General features: G+C 40.7%; 1 protein-coding gene across 6 annotated transcripts in view; it reads right to left on the bottom strand.

Moving 5' to 3' along the window:
• The window catches only part of RXRA (retinoid X receptor alpha), a 441,978-nt gene that overhangs the window by 111,875 nt on the left and 316,340 nt on the right, over window positions 1–13,763 (bottom strand). The gene's annotated exons all lie outside the window — the stretch shown is intronic.

Below are 13,763 nucleotides of genomic sequence, written 5' to 3' on the forward strand. Positions count from 1 at the left end.
AAAAAAAAGTTAGACTCAAAACTGAACACAATACTCCATCTACATCTGACCAGGAAAATATACAGTAGGCAGGATATATGTATGCTCCTTTCTAGGTTTTATCCTTCTTAGTTGATCTGATTCTTTAATTTTGAATTTAGCACATACTCCTCCAGAGTCATTTCTATATACATTAGACAAGAGGAAAAAAAGAATACATTGTGAATCTATATTATGTAAATGTGATTTTCTTTTTAAAATATATAATAAAAATGACATGAAACTTTCACAGCTGTCCCACTTGTCCAGGATTCTTTATGGCCTTTCTTCTGTGCATCCTTTTTAGAACTGGTACCCCTCTAAATCCCATTAGTTTTTTGAGGATGCTAAGATGTCACACTACTGAGCTTTTCAGACAAATTTCTATCTAACCACACTTTCCCTACCTTGTACATAAAATATTATGCTGATTCTTTTTTGCCCTCTGTGTCTTCATCCAAGTTATTGATTTTTTAAAACTTTTAAGAAAAAGTCAAACAAAGATCACTGGGGCACAGCACTAGAGACCTTCCTCCATTAATGCATATTCTTTGGGTGTGGCCATTCCACCAGTTCAGACTTTACCTGGCCATACTGCTGTCTAGCCCGTCATTCCATCTTGTCCACAAGAATAACAGCAAAGACTCTGTCAAATGCTTTGCAGAAGTCTTGCTGCTCATGCTGCTGCTTAAAGTCTAAGCAAACTATATCTCCATCTGTCCTCAGATCTTCTCCTACCCCAAAAGAAACTGGGCAAAAGCAGCTGGGCAGTCTCTCCCAGAATGAAGCTTCTTCCTGAATCTACGCTGGCTTTTAATGACCACTGCCCCCCTGTCTAGATGGTTCATAAGTCATCCATTCTAGAATTCTGCCAAGAATCAAAATTTAAAAAAATGTCCCATGGGACCTCTGGTTTGCAGACTCTCCTCCTTCCTTTTTTGAAAACAAGTACAAAAATCTGCCCAACAGCCCCAGTCCTGGGGCACATGTTTTCTCTATCCTCCGTGACCTTTCAAAGCTCACTGCCAGGAGCTCAGCCATCCCAATTCCTTCCATCTCCTGGGATGCATTTCCTCCAGACCTGGTGACTGGAATCATCGAGGGCAGTCAGTTACTCATTTACAATCTCCAAGCAAAAAGTTCATCAAGATCAGACTAGCTTTGCACCCACAAATAGAAACACCTTGCCCACTTCAACCACATCCCCCAAACATAGATACATATTCTTATAAACACATACACACTCTCATTCACATGCTTGCAAAATTCAACTATGCAAGCTAGGAGGCCTGAGGGATTGTTTGGTTGTTTTCTGGTTCCCTTTCTACCTGTTTAAAGGAAAAAAGTAGGTCTCTTCCCACTCCTGGAAGTCAGCCCTCAAGGTAGACGGTCCCACTCTAGGAAGAAAGGTCCTCTCTGGCTCCTACTTATCCTGACAGCCAACAGAACTGTGTCACCAGCAAATGTACAACATTGTTCCAAACAAGCATAACAGTTGCTAGGTCTTGAAAGAGGATGAGGAAGGAAGGTCTCTTTAAAACAAGGAAACAAACAGCACTAATATAAGGACTGCTTTATATACAAGAGCTTTCCAAATGACCCAGGACTAGAAGAGTCCAGTCCTAATCTCTCCCAGGGAATTCCCCACTTTTCCCCTGATTGCCTCTGGGATCTTGATGCCAGTCAATAAGCAAGCATTTACCAGTTATCTATTACACTCTCAGGTCTGTCCCTAGCCACTATGAAGAATACAAAGACCTGAAAGGCATGGTCCCTGTAGCTGAGAACTGACATATATTGAAATGTTCAAGCAGATAAATAGACATAAAAATAGCTTATATTTCTACTGTACTTTATGGCTTAGATGTAGTCTCCCACCAATTCTGTAAGGGAGATGGTCTAAGAATAAGTATCCCCATTTTATAGGCAAGGAAACCATGCTCACAAAGGGGAAGTAAGGGTCACAAAGTTGGCAAAGGGTTCAAAGTTGGTTCTTAAAGTTCCCAGATTCCAAATCAATTGATCAGAACCACTCTTGCCAAGTATTGTGTGACCAGTAACAAATGAGCAGTTGAGAGAATAAGTACTGGAAAGGTTCAAAAGAGAGAAATCTTGGTGGGCTGAGGTGGTCAGGAAAGCCTTCAAAGAGGAGACAAAGCCTTGGTCAGGACCCTGAAGCATGGAAATCTTGCTGTTCAGGCCCCCTGAATGAGAAGCAGCTGTATCTTTAACTTAAAACCTAATGGGCTTTCTGTTCACCATTTTCCCCCATCAGTACAAACAGAGAGATCACTGCCTCTCTACACCTATTAGGCACGTGGGGTGAAGCAGACCATAGCCAGCTGGGGTTCCCTCCAAGGGGAGGCTGCCCATCCTTACCCTCAAGTGGAGGGGAGTAGCTGACCCAAAAGCAGCTCACCACCACATCCTTCCTGCACACCTTTCTGTTGGTTGACTACCAGATTAATGGTGCAAAGAAGCAGGACCTGGGTGCTATCCCCCACCTTGATGCAGTTTTTTTCCCTCTAGATCTCCTTTCTCCAGCCAGGTGTATGCTTGAGACTAAGGATCCACCAACCATTGAGAACATTTTGATTTCTCAATGTGCTGTCACTCACTGATGGTTTGTTTGACCAGAGAGTTCAGACATAAGTAGATGGGCCCTATAGGGATCAATGTTCCAGATTACATTTGCTCCTTCACAAGCAGGAAGCAGAGATCACAGGTTCACAAATCTCAAGCTTAGATAGACTAAGAGGGGGAAAAACCCTTTAATTTTGCACATGAGGAAAGGAAAGAGGGTCTACAAGACTTAAGTGACTAACCCAAGGTCATAAAGATAATAAGGAGTAGCAGGGCTAGGATTTGAACCTATATGGCACCGTGGATAGAGCACTGAGACCGGAATCAAGAAAGCCTGAGTTGAAATCTGGCCTCAGACACTAGCTGAGCAAGTCTCTTAACCCTTTTGCCTCAGTTTCTTCATCTGTCAAAATAGCTGGAGTGGAATCTTTGCTAAGAAAACCCCAAATGGGATCAGGAAGAGTCAAACACAATTGAAATGACTGAACAACAATCTCTGGTTCTGAATGTAGGATTCTTTGTGTTCTCTCCTTGTATTGACCCATTGGGTTAAACACCATCCCTCAAAATACTTAAACCTATCTTAGGTTCTCCTGAAAACCATAGGACACAGAACCCAAGTCCCACTCCTGAATAATACATCAACCTTCAGTCCAGTGATTCCCAAAGGCTGTACCATGGCATGCTCCAAGTTTCCCTAAACAGGTTGCAAAACTTAAGAAATTTATAAATAAATGGATTTAATATGAATTTTACTCACCAATCAGACATCACAATAAGAATAGTATTTGTAAAGTAAACAAAACTTGCCTAATTCACCTACAAACCAATCCTAAAACATCAAATCTTAAACCTGAAATAGTTCAACAACACTTGTTCTTATTGTAGGGAAATTATGTGTATAAATCTCCCAAGTTTCCCAAATTGTTTGCAACCTTAAACATTTGGTGTGCTGACAATTTTCATGATAAATAATATGAGTTTATGAAAAAATCCTACTCCCTCCCCATCTACTCCCAAAAAAGTTTGAGCCCTAGCCAAAAGGCCACAGGAAAGAAGAAAAATGACAGTAATCATCCTAGGAACTCCACTAAGTTACAACTTCAATATCAACTGGTGGATTACTGAGAGACCCCATTGTAACGTTTAGGTAGGGTAGCCTCTGGTGTGATACTTCACCCACCAAAAAGTGGGGGACAAAAATACAATCCTTGGGTCAAGACAATAATAAATCCTATCACCATTAGACATCTAATCACCTCTCACCCTCTCTCTCCCCAAGTCCTCTAGAGGAGGCAAGAGCTCATACCTCCTCTATCTTCCAGCTCCCTGCCTCACAAGGCTGAAACCAGAAAACCAGAAAGCTGACCAAGACCAAGATGATAAGCACCCCTTCCCGTAAGGTGCTTCAGAGGGTAATGATGCCAGCATGCCCGGCTCCAAGAAAGTTTCTGTTTCCACAACATAAAAGATTAATCTTGTCGAGCCTTTGTCCATAGACACCCGTACAAGAGGCAGGGAAGAAGAAAGGGAGCCTGGCCTTGGCAAAAGACAGAATTACAGAGAATAGTTGGCATTTACATGTACCTAAAATTGAATTACACAAACCGCAGGATTTTAGAGCCAGAAGGGATTTTAGAACACAGAATGCTGGAAAAGGAAGGAGGCTTGGAACAGAGAATTTCAGGATTGGAAGGAGACTTAGAACATACAATGTCAGAACTGGAAAGGATCTTAGAACAAAGAAGGGCATCCTAGGATTGTAGAAGTGGAAAATACCCTGGATTAGAAATAATCAAGTTTCAATTCTCTTATTTCATGTATTTTTATAGGGGCAGCCAGGTAGCACAGTAGACAGATCACTGGATCTGAAGCCAGGAAGACCTAAGTTCAAAGTTGGCTTCAGATACACATTATCTGTGTAACACTGGACAAGTCACTTTACTTCTGTCTGCCTCAGTTTCCTCATCTGTAAAATGGGGCATAATCATAATAATAAAGCACCCACATCCCAAAGTTATTTTTTGTAAAGGACTCAATGCAAGGTCAGATATAGAATAAGTGCTTAATACTGATTTGTTTCATTTTGTTCCTTACTAATGAAGAAACAGGCTCAGAGAGAGAGTAAGTGGTCTCTCCAAAGTTACACAGCTACTTAGTGTTAGGGCCAGAACAAAGACTCTGATTCCAAGTTTAGGGGAGTGCTTAACACTTCATCCTCCTCCTTAACCTACCAGATCTCCTCAGCTCCCCCTTTCAGACCTCGATGACCACACTTTCAAATGGCCAGGAACACAGTTACCCAGATCTCTGTTCCCTAATGAAAGACGAGTAATATTACTCAATGGAATCCTTGCCCATTCCTAGCAAAGTCTGGAGGGATTTCTCGACACAGCCTGCTGTGAAGTACCAAAAAAATGAAGAGACAGGACCATCTCACTAAGAGTTACTCTTTTTTCTCCAGGCTCTCTATCAGATACCCTCTGGCATGACCCACACATGACTTACAATTATCAGCATCATTTCTCTTTAACTTATTGTTCAGTTGCCAGATCTAGTAATGAAACACAGTCCCTTCAGATGTTTTCAAAAATAAACGTATTGATTTTTACGAGTGGTATGTAAACACTGACACATGACAAAAATCCCACAACTGAGATGTTATGTGGGAGAATGTAGTGTCATGGATTCAAAGAAGAGGGAAAGGCTGTGTGCTCTTAGGGTAGTCACAGACTAGAAGGGGATGAAGAGAACAAAGCATGAGACAAATAATTGTTAATAGAAGGCAGAATGGGAGAAGTGTGATAATGAGACACATTTAAAATGCTAATGGAGTTCACAGGGAGAAGACCACAGGGACAGAGATTTAGAGCTGAAAAGTACCTTTGAGGCCAGCTGTCCAGTCTAAACACTTCATTTTACAAATAGGAAACCAATAACATCTTAATTGATAAACTAATGACCTTTTCCCAATTCTCATCTTTTTGATCTCTTGGAAGTCTCTGGCACTGCCAGTTCCTCTCTTTCCTTAATACTCTCTTCTAAGTTTTTGTGACACTGATCTCTTTCCTTCTCCTGGTTCCTCTACCTGAATGACTCTGATCTTCCTAATCTCCTTTTTCTGAATCATCATCCAAGTTATGCCCATTGAGTGTTCTCCACAGTTCTTTTGTGGATCCTCTTATCTTCTCCTTTTGCAGTATTTCATCTGGTGATTTCATCGGTTCCTATGCCTTCAATTGCCATTTCTATCCACACTTACCCTCTTTCTTGACTACCATTCTCTCATCTCTAACAGATGTAGACATCTTAGAATGTCCCCAAATTCAACTCCTCAAACTCTCTCCCCACTCCTAACTTCCCCATTGCTATTAAGGAAATCAAGTTTACAACCTAAATGGCATCCTCAATTCCTCTCTCCAACCCTGTTTCTCTTCTCCCCATTTCTCTCCCCCTCCTCTCACCAGCATATCCAATCTATTACCAAGTCCTATAAATTCTGCTTTTATAACATACCCCCCCCCGCTTCTCTCCTCTGATACCATCTCTCTGACACAGACTCTCAACACCTCATACTGCAATAGCCTGCTGATTGTTTCCCTGCATCATCTCCCACTGGAGTCCATTCTCAACTCTGCTACCAGAGACCTTCCAAAATTGCAGGTTTGTCAGCATTCAATAAGCTTGCCCCAGCTCTAAGTTCAAAGTTTGGGCCTTTGAAGCTCTTCATAGCCTGACCCCCTTCTGTCTTTCCAGTCTTCTTGCACCTTTCTCTCCTCCAAATACTCTACAATGAATGTAGTGACACAAGCATACTTCCTGTCCTTTACACATAACACTCCACAACTCTATACTGGGCACAAGCTGCCTTCAAACCTAAAACTCTTTCTTCATTCCCTGGCTTCTCAAGACTCAGCTAAAGTCCTACCTTTTACAACAAGTTACCCACAAACAGAAAGACCCAAAACTGAAAACCAAAAAAAAAAAGGATTGAAGAGAATGATTTTACTGATGAAGATGACTCACTTCCTGAATAATACGTATTCTAATGTTATTTGCCAAAGTTAATGTCTTCTTACAAGAAAGTATTTATGTTAACTTTTTGATAAAATACTTTATATTTAATTTTGTATACTGTTAAATTCAAAATTTAAATAAAACTATTCCATAGGTCCAAAGGAAAAAAAGTTTTTCCCAGTTCTCCTTAATTTTAGTGCCTTCCCTTAGACACTCACTCTGATTTATGCTATCTTGTTCTTGGTTTTTGTCTAAATATAGTTGTTTTCACATTGTCTCCCCATTTGACTATGAGTTCCTTTGAAGTAAGGAACTATTTTTGCTTTTCTCTGTATCCCCAACAGTCAGCACAGTTCCAAGTATGTAGATGGTGATTAATAAATTCTTCTTGACTTGATTTGAAAAAGACTTATAGGGTAGGGGGTACTCGATGATTCCAGTCAGGGTTCCATAGGAAAAGACAGAAAGGGAACTGTGTCTTTTGGGATGGACAGAAATTGAATAGGCAGAAAAGAAATGGGAGGTGGAGGCTACCACTTCAATAAAGGGGCAGAGATGTGTTGGTTGCATTAGGAACTTAAACTGTCACCCAGACATCTGAGCTGGCTACTCCAAGATGCTTCATGTGTCTTTCTTAAATCCCAACATTAAGCCCCTCATCTGTGAAACCTGCCCCAATTCTTATTCCCTCACCTCTTCTCCCCCACCCCCACCCTTGTCCTGGCTCCTTAAGAGTCCTCATCTATAAAATGAAAATTATAAACAACCTAACTACCTTTCAGGGCTCCTGTGAAGGCCAAATCCAAGATAATGAATGTAAAAACATGTTGTAACATAAGATGCCAAACAAATGTGAGTTAATTATTATTTTCATTATTGTTATTGTTATTATTATTATTCCCATTTGAATCTCTCACAGTATAGCCCAGAAGAGGACTAGAATATGCAGCAACACAATAATTCTGGATTTAGAGAACCTGAGTTCAAATATTAGTTATGCAACTTAATGCCTGTTCAACATTGAGCAAATCCCTCACTGTTCCTGGGGCTCAGTTTACCTCATCTATAAAATGGAAAGGTTGGGTTCGTTAACTTTGAACGTGTCAGGTACCTTGCAGTTCTACTTCTGAGACTTGCTGATGAACTGTTCAATGGCCTTTTGAGAGAGCTTGAGTGAAAAAGCCCTTTTGCTGAGTCTGTCAACAAGCTGACTCAGCAAGGACATGTAAATATGTACTAGACTCTGGAAGAAAAGGAAAAATGGTCACTGTCAAAGAGAAGGTGTGTGTGTGTGTGTGTGTGTGTGTGTGTGTGTGTAAGTCTGTCTGTGTGTATCTGCTATCTGTGTGTGTGTGTCTCCACAGTTCCCCTGGTATTTCTTTCTTTCCTAACTGCTCTACAGTGACCTTTTGAAGCACACGCATCTAGGTAAGCCAACATGGTGGGCAGAGGTTATTCTCTGACCTAAAATTACCATCAATATATAATGAGCGTGGCATAATGTATTATGAGAAATTTCTAGACCTCACCAGAAAGATGTCCAGAAGATAGAAACATCATTTGAAGTCATATGGTTCCCAAAAGTTCATATCATCTCCTTGCCCAGAAGGTCTTCTTTCCTCTTCTCCATGTATGTAACTCCTATCCATATTCCCAGGACATACTGGAATCTCACCTTCTCCATGAAGCAGAAGGTCTTCCAGGAACTACCCCAGACCTCAATGATCTCTCTTTCTTTCAGTACTCCCTGTCCCCATCATTTCTCTAGCACTGATCATACCCTGTCTGGTGATATCTTTTGAATTGTTGATTGTTGATAGCTTTTCATTATTGCTTAATGTTTTTAGTGCATTGCTGGTCTCTTGAGTTAAATGTGAGATTAGACTAGATTAAATAGTTATGAATTTATTGGGGGTAAGGACCATAAGGTACATACATGTGTTTGGGCTTAGTGGTATTCAGCATTTGCTGGAGAATTAGAAGAATTTTGGAAGAACTGTTCTTACTATATGAGTGAACTCCACTTCCTAGGACAGCTGGGTTCCCTCAAAGTTGCATGTAAAATGAATTTCTGTAAAGTCAATGCTTCTCAGTTTGATTTAGCAAGTCAGAACTACTACTCCTTGCAGGATATCTAGTGATCTGTCAGAGGTAATGCTTTTTTTGTCCTTCATTTTCTTTTATTTATTTTTATTTCTTTTATTTTTTTTAGGATTTTTTTTTGCAATGCAAATGGGGCTAAGTGGCTTGCCCAAGGCCACACAGCTAGGTAATTATTAAGTGTGTGAGTCCAGATTTGAACTCAGGTACTCCTGACTCCAGGGCCAGTGTTCTATCCACTGTGTCACCTAGCCACTCCTTTGTCCTTCATTTTCAAAGAAGACCATGACATCAGGGAAGTGAAGCCATGAAGTTCAAGTGAATTGGATGTGAGTGAGGGTAATGTTGTGCTAAGTCACTAGTCTCACTTTCTCCTCTGAATCCAATGGTCAGGTATGAATCAGGGTAATTGAAAATGACTGGATGTGAAACAGGGTTAAATGACTTGCCCAAGGTCACACAACTAGTAAATGTCTGCTGGGTTTGAACTCAGGTCCTCCTGACTACAAAACCCACATTCTATTCCCTTCACCATCTCTGTCAGAGGTAGGAAGTATAGGGGTGGGGAGAGAAGGAGAAACATGAGCTTACTTTAATCACTCAATCCAAGAAGGTGGTTCCTGCCCTCAAGGGGCTTAACAGTCTGGCTGATTCATGGATGGATAACAGAAATACATCCTCACTTAATGTTTACTTGACTATAATCCAGGATTCCCCAAACAGGAAAGCTAAGAAGAGCTATATTTATCTATTACTCTAAGGTTTACAAAGCACTTACATTCATTATCTCATTTGATGAGCCAACAATTGTGTGAAGCAAGTGCTGTTATTATTCCCCAATTAGCCAGAAAAGTGGGAAGGGACATTTTAGGCACACATTAAATCAAGGCACCAGAAAGAAACGATTTATTTTGGGAGCCAAGTTCTATTAATAATCACCACGTTCCTTAACATTCTACATGCTCTTCAAACCAGGGGATTCCAAAGCTTCTCTGCATCCATAAGGTTGTCTAAGAGGCTAGTTCTACTCCTGTCCCCATGGTAACACTCTTCTCTGTGGTTCCCTTCTCCCTACTAGTGGGAATTTTCCAAGCTCAGGGGACATTCTCTGAGCCTTAGGAGCATCTTTTCCTCCAGCCTCAAGTTTGCCATCCATCTCTCCTATAGATCAACTCTGTATGCGGCAGAAATCAGGGGAAAGTGCTTTTTTTTCCAGCCTGCTCAGCTCAAGGCAGGCTGTTCCTCTGTCTTCGGGAACGTCTGGAAATAGCCTCCGTGAAATGTGAAAAACTTGAACTTTTGAACCTCCGTGCAGCAGGGAAGGGAGCTGGGGGAGGAGGGAGTGCTAGGGGAGGGCTGTGGGTGTGTTTGGGTGGATGAGATCTGCAGAGGCTTGGAGGGGTGGGGCATGGATTGCTGGTTGGGAAAGCTTAGGAGCTGAAGGGAAGCAGGAGAAAGATTCAAGTTTTACCTTTCAATTCCTAGAGTAAGCTTTGGGGGTGGGGGTGGGGGGACAAGAGGGCAGTGAATAAGCAGTCTTCCCACAAAGGGTCAAGAAGGGTAAGAATGCTTTCCTTAGCTGGGAGAGCAGGGGCTTGCCAATGGAGTGGGAAGCAAGTGATGAATAGTTAGTTGGGTTTGTATACTCAGGGCTCCTGACCTAGGCCAAGCAATGAGAACATATACATATACATATACATACATATATATATATATATATATTTATATATGTATATATATATATATACACACACACACATACATACACACACATATATATACACATATATACACATATATATAACAAATATGATTTAAATATACAAAAAATATAGATATGTTTTCTTCCTATTAGAACTTCATACAGCCCTAGCAATATACTACAACTATGGGTTAGGGAAGAGAAGAACCACCTCCCTCTAGGAAACAAGTTGCCCTAAACCCCACATTCCTTCAAATCACAGTGTCAGATACCCCCAAACTTATGATACAGGAGAAAGTACTGACTCAGAAGTTAAAAAGCCTAGGTTCAAATCCCACCTCTAATGACTACTGCCTTTGTAGCCTTAGCCAAATCTCAACATCCAGGAGCCTCAGTTTCCAAAAACAAGGGAAATTGAACTAGATGGTCTCTGAACTAGATGGTCTCTGAGGTCCCTTCTAGCCCCAACCTATGATCATTAGTCTCTCAGAAAAGATCATTCCAAAGACAATCCCAGAAGCATCCCACATATTCCCTTCCACCAGTTATTTGGGGCTGTGCCTTTAATATTTTTTAAGTATTTCTACAAATATATTTTTTAAATTCACTAAAATACATGGTCCTCTGGTTTGAAGGTGGGTGGTGTCTCTCTGGGTTGTGGGTCTATTTGCTTCTTTTGACTCATTGTTCACCACTTAGTCAGGGTCTCTGTCAAGTCCTTAACAGTTTTCCAATTTTTAGAATTTTGAAAATTAATGAGCATGGGTCATAGAAATAAGTCCTTAGTACTTTTTCTGGTATCCAGTTACAGTCTGCTCACAGCTCATATGGGCTATGAATGCTAATTCCACCAGGGGCCATAGCCTCTGGTGCCATTTTTTCCCCCTTTGGCTCAAGACCCAAAATAAGTATACCCTGGGCATAATGGCATGAATAACTGTATAAATGTAATTTATGGATCATGAGTTCATGCATTTATGGCCCAAAAGGACCTTGGGTTACCTAGTTCACTCTCATTTTACATAGAAGGAAGCTGAAGTCCAGAGGAGATAAGAGATTTATTTCACCCAAGTTCACACACATGTTGCAAGCTACAGAGCCAGCATTTGAATCCAGAGCTTTCAACTCCAAATTCAGTACATCATCCTAAGGTATTATTCACCCTTATCAAAGACTTTTTACACCAGGAAGTTCTCAATAGGACAGTCAGGAGACCTCAATCCTACACCCAGCCCTTCCATCAACCAACAGAAAGACTAAGAAAATCACTTTCCCTTCTCTGGGCTTCAATTTCCCCATGTATAAAATGAGGAGGAAATCTAGCATCAACCAATCCATCAACTTACCATGGATCAGACATTTTGGTAGAAGCTATTGTTACAGATACAAAGAATAAAAACATCCTACCCACAAAGAGCTTACATTCCAATGGAAGAGACAAGTATATAAAAACATATACAACATAAAGTGAAGAAACAAAAATGTATACAAAGTAGCTAAATACAAGGAGTTGGAGCCGGAGAGCACTAACAGTTGGAGAAACTAGGCAAGGGAGGAAAAAAAAGATTTTCTGAGGAAAATGTTGCTTGAGATGTGACTTAAAAAGAAGAGAAGGGGGACACTATCCACTAAAGAACACCAGTCCTAGAATCGGGAAAACCTAAGTTCACATTCGACATCAGATATACTTATTAGTTGTGTAACACTGGGGAGTTCCCCCCAAAAGAGAGGATTGTCTTGGTTCTTATTTTTGTGGAAGGGAAGTTATAGAGTATTTTAAAGTGTTCTAAAACCTCTATCATACCTATGTTTTCTGTCTCCTCAATTAGGCCACAAAGCCTTTGAAGGCAGGAACTGGCCCCTGAAGTCCCATTCACATGACTAATTCATATCTTGGTATCTACTTAATTCTCAAATAATGTCACCAACTTATCATCATTGAACAAATGATGAAAAGTACCCTTGCCAGCAGCAAGGCAAGACATTTGTCCAAAACCAATAATCTAGGGGAGTGTAGAGGCAAGCCAAGTCCCAAAGTAAATGATTTGAGGGCAAATGGGCAGAATTCAAATTCTTCATCTTGGCCTTCCATAATCTGGTTCCAACCTACCTTCTTCATCTCAATCTCAATCTCAAACCACTTTTATTGGTATACATTTTAAATTCCAGTGAAACTATTCTACTAGCTGTCCCCCAAACTCAATAGTATACCTCCTACATTGGTATTTGTCCCATGAAATGGACTTCTTCATCATCTCTTCCTTTCTGAATCCTTTTCTTCCTTCATGTCTTAGTTAGAGTGCTCTCTACTTTTTTTTATTCTCTTCAATCAGGACTCTTTCCTCTTCAAATTATCTCTGCATACCCATATAAGAAAGTAAAGCCTGGTGGCTAGGGACAAGTTCTTTTTGTTTGTTTGCTTCCCCCAAGGATCTGGCAAAATATCTTGAAAACATACAAACATAAGAGAAGACAGTTGAATTATACTGAATTGGTTTTAATTAAGTTGCCATCTTGTCCCTATCTGTCTAGAATTTGGTAAAACAATCATGCTTTATTCTCTTGGCTGTGGAAGGAAAATCGTCACTCTACAGCCCTCTCTCTAAATACACCCACACCAGTAGTATTATGGTAATTGTCATTATCTCTATAAAGCTCTCTGAGGACCCCAAGAAAACAAGTCTACCACACAGACCACATACAATATCATCACATCTCCATCTCTACCATGCTTTTCAGCCAGCACCCAATCATGGCTTTTGCAGACAAGTAAGATTTCCCAGAACAGTAAAACAAAATGTCAATAAAATTGGCCATGGGGGACGGGGGGGGGGGGGGGGGGGGGGGGAAGCAAAGTGAAAAAAAATACATAGTTCCACAGCTAGATTTTCAGGGCTGGACCCTCCAGCTCACACAGCCAAGTTTTCCCAGGGTCAGGAAATGAGAATTTTTCACTCACTCCAGAGCATTTCTAGGCACAATTAACTCAATGAGAGATTCACACAGTAATCCAATAGGGTTAAGGAGCTTGAAGGGGAGTAGAAGAGAGGGATGGGGGAGGAAGGAAAAAAGATAAGGAACAAGATGCCAGATCCAGGAATAACAAAGTATGTTTAATAAATGCTTGCTGAATTGAGTAACCTAACACTTATCCTAATCGGATTATTACCTGTCCAAAAAACTGGAAAAAGAGGAAAAGTCAATAGGAAAACTGACTTCATACTTTAAAGGAAAGGCCCCTGGATGGAGAATAGAAACTCAGATTGTCATCTCAGTTCTGACTCCCACCTGAACTTTGGGAGCCTTGTCTTTAGAGAGGATTTAGCCTCTCTGGACCAATTCC

Source organism: Macrotis lagotis, chromosome 1 (genome assembly GCF_037893015.1).
Source record: "Macrotis lagotis isolate mMagLag1 chromosome 1, bilby.v1.9.chrom.fasta, whole genome shotgun sequence".
Taxonomy (NCBI): domain Eukaryota; kingdom Metazoa; phylum Chordata; class Mammalia; order Peramelemorphia; family Peramelidae; genus Macrotis; species Macrotis lagotis.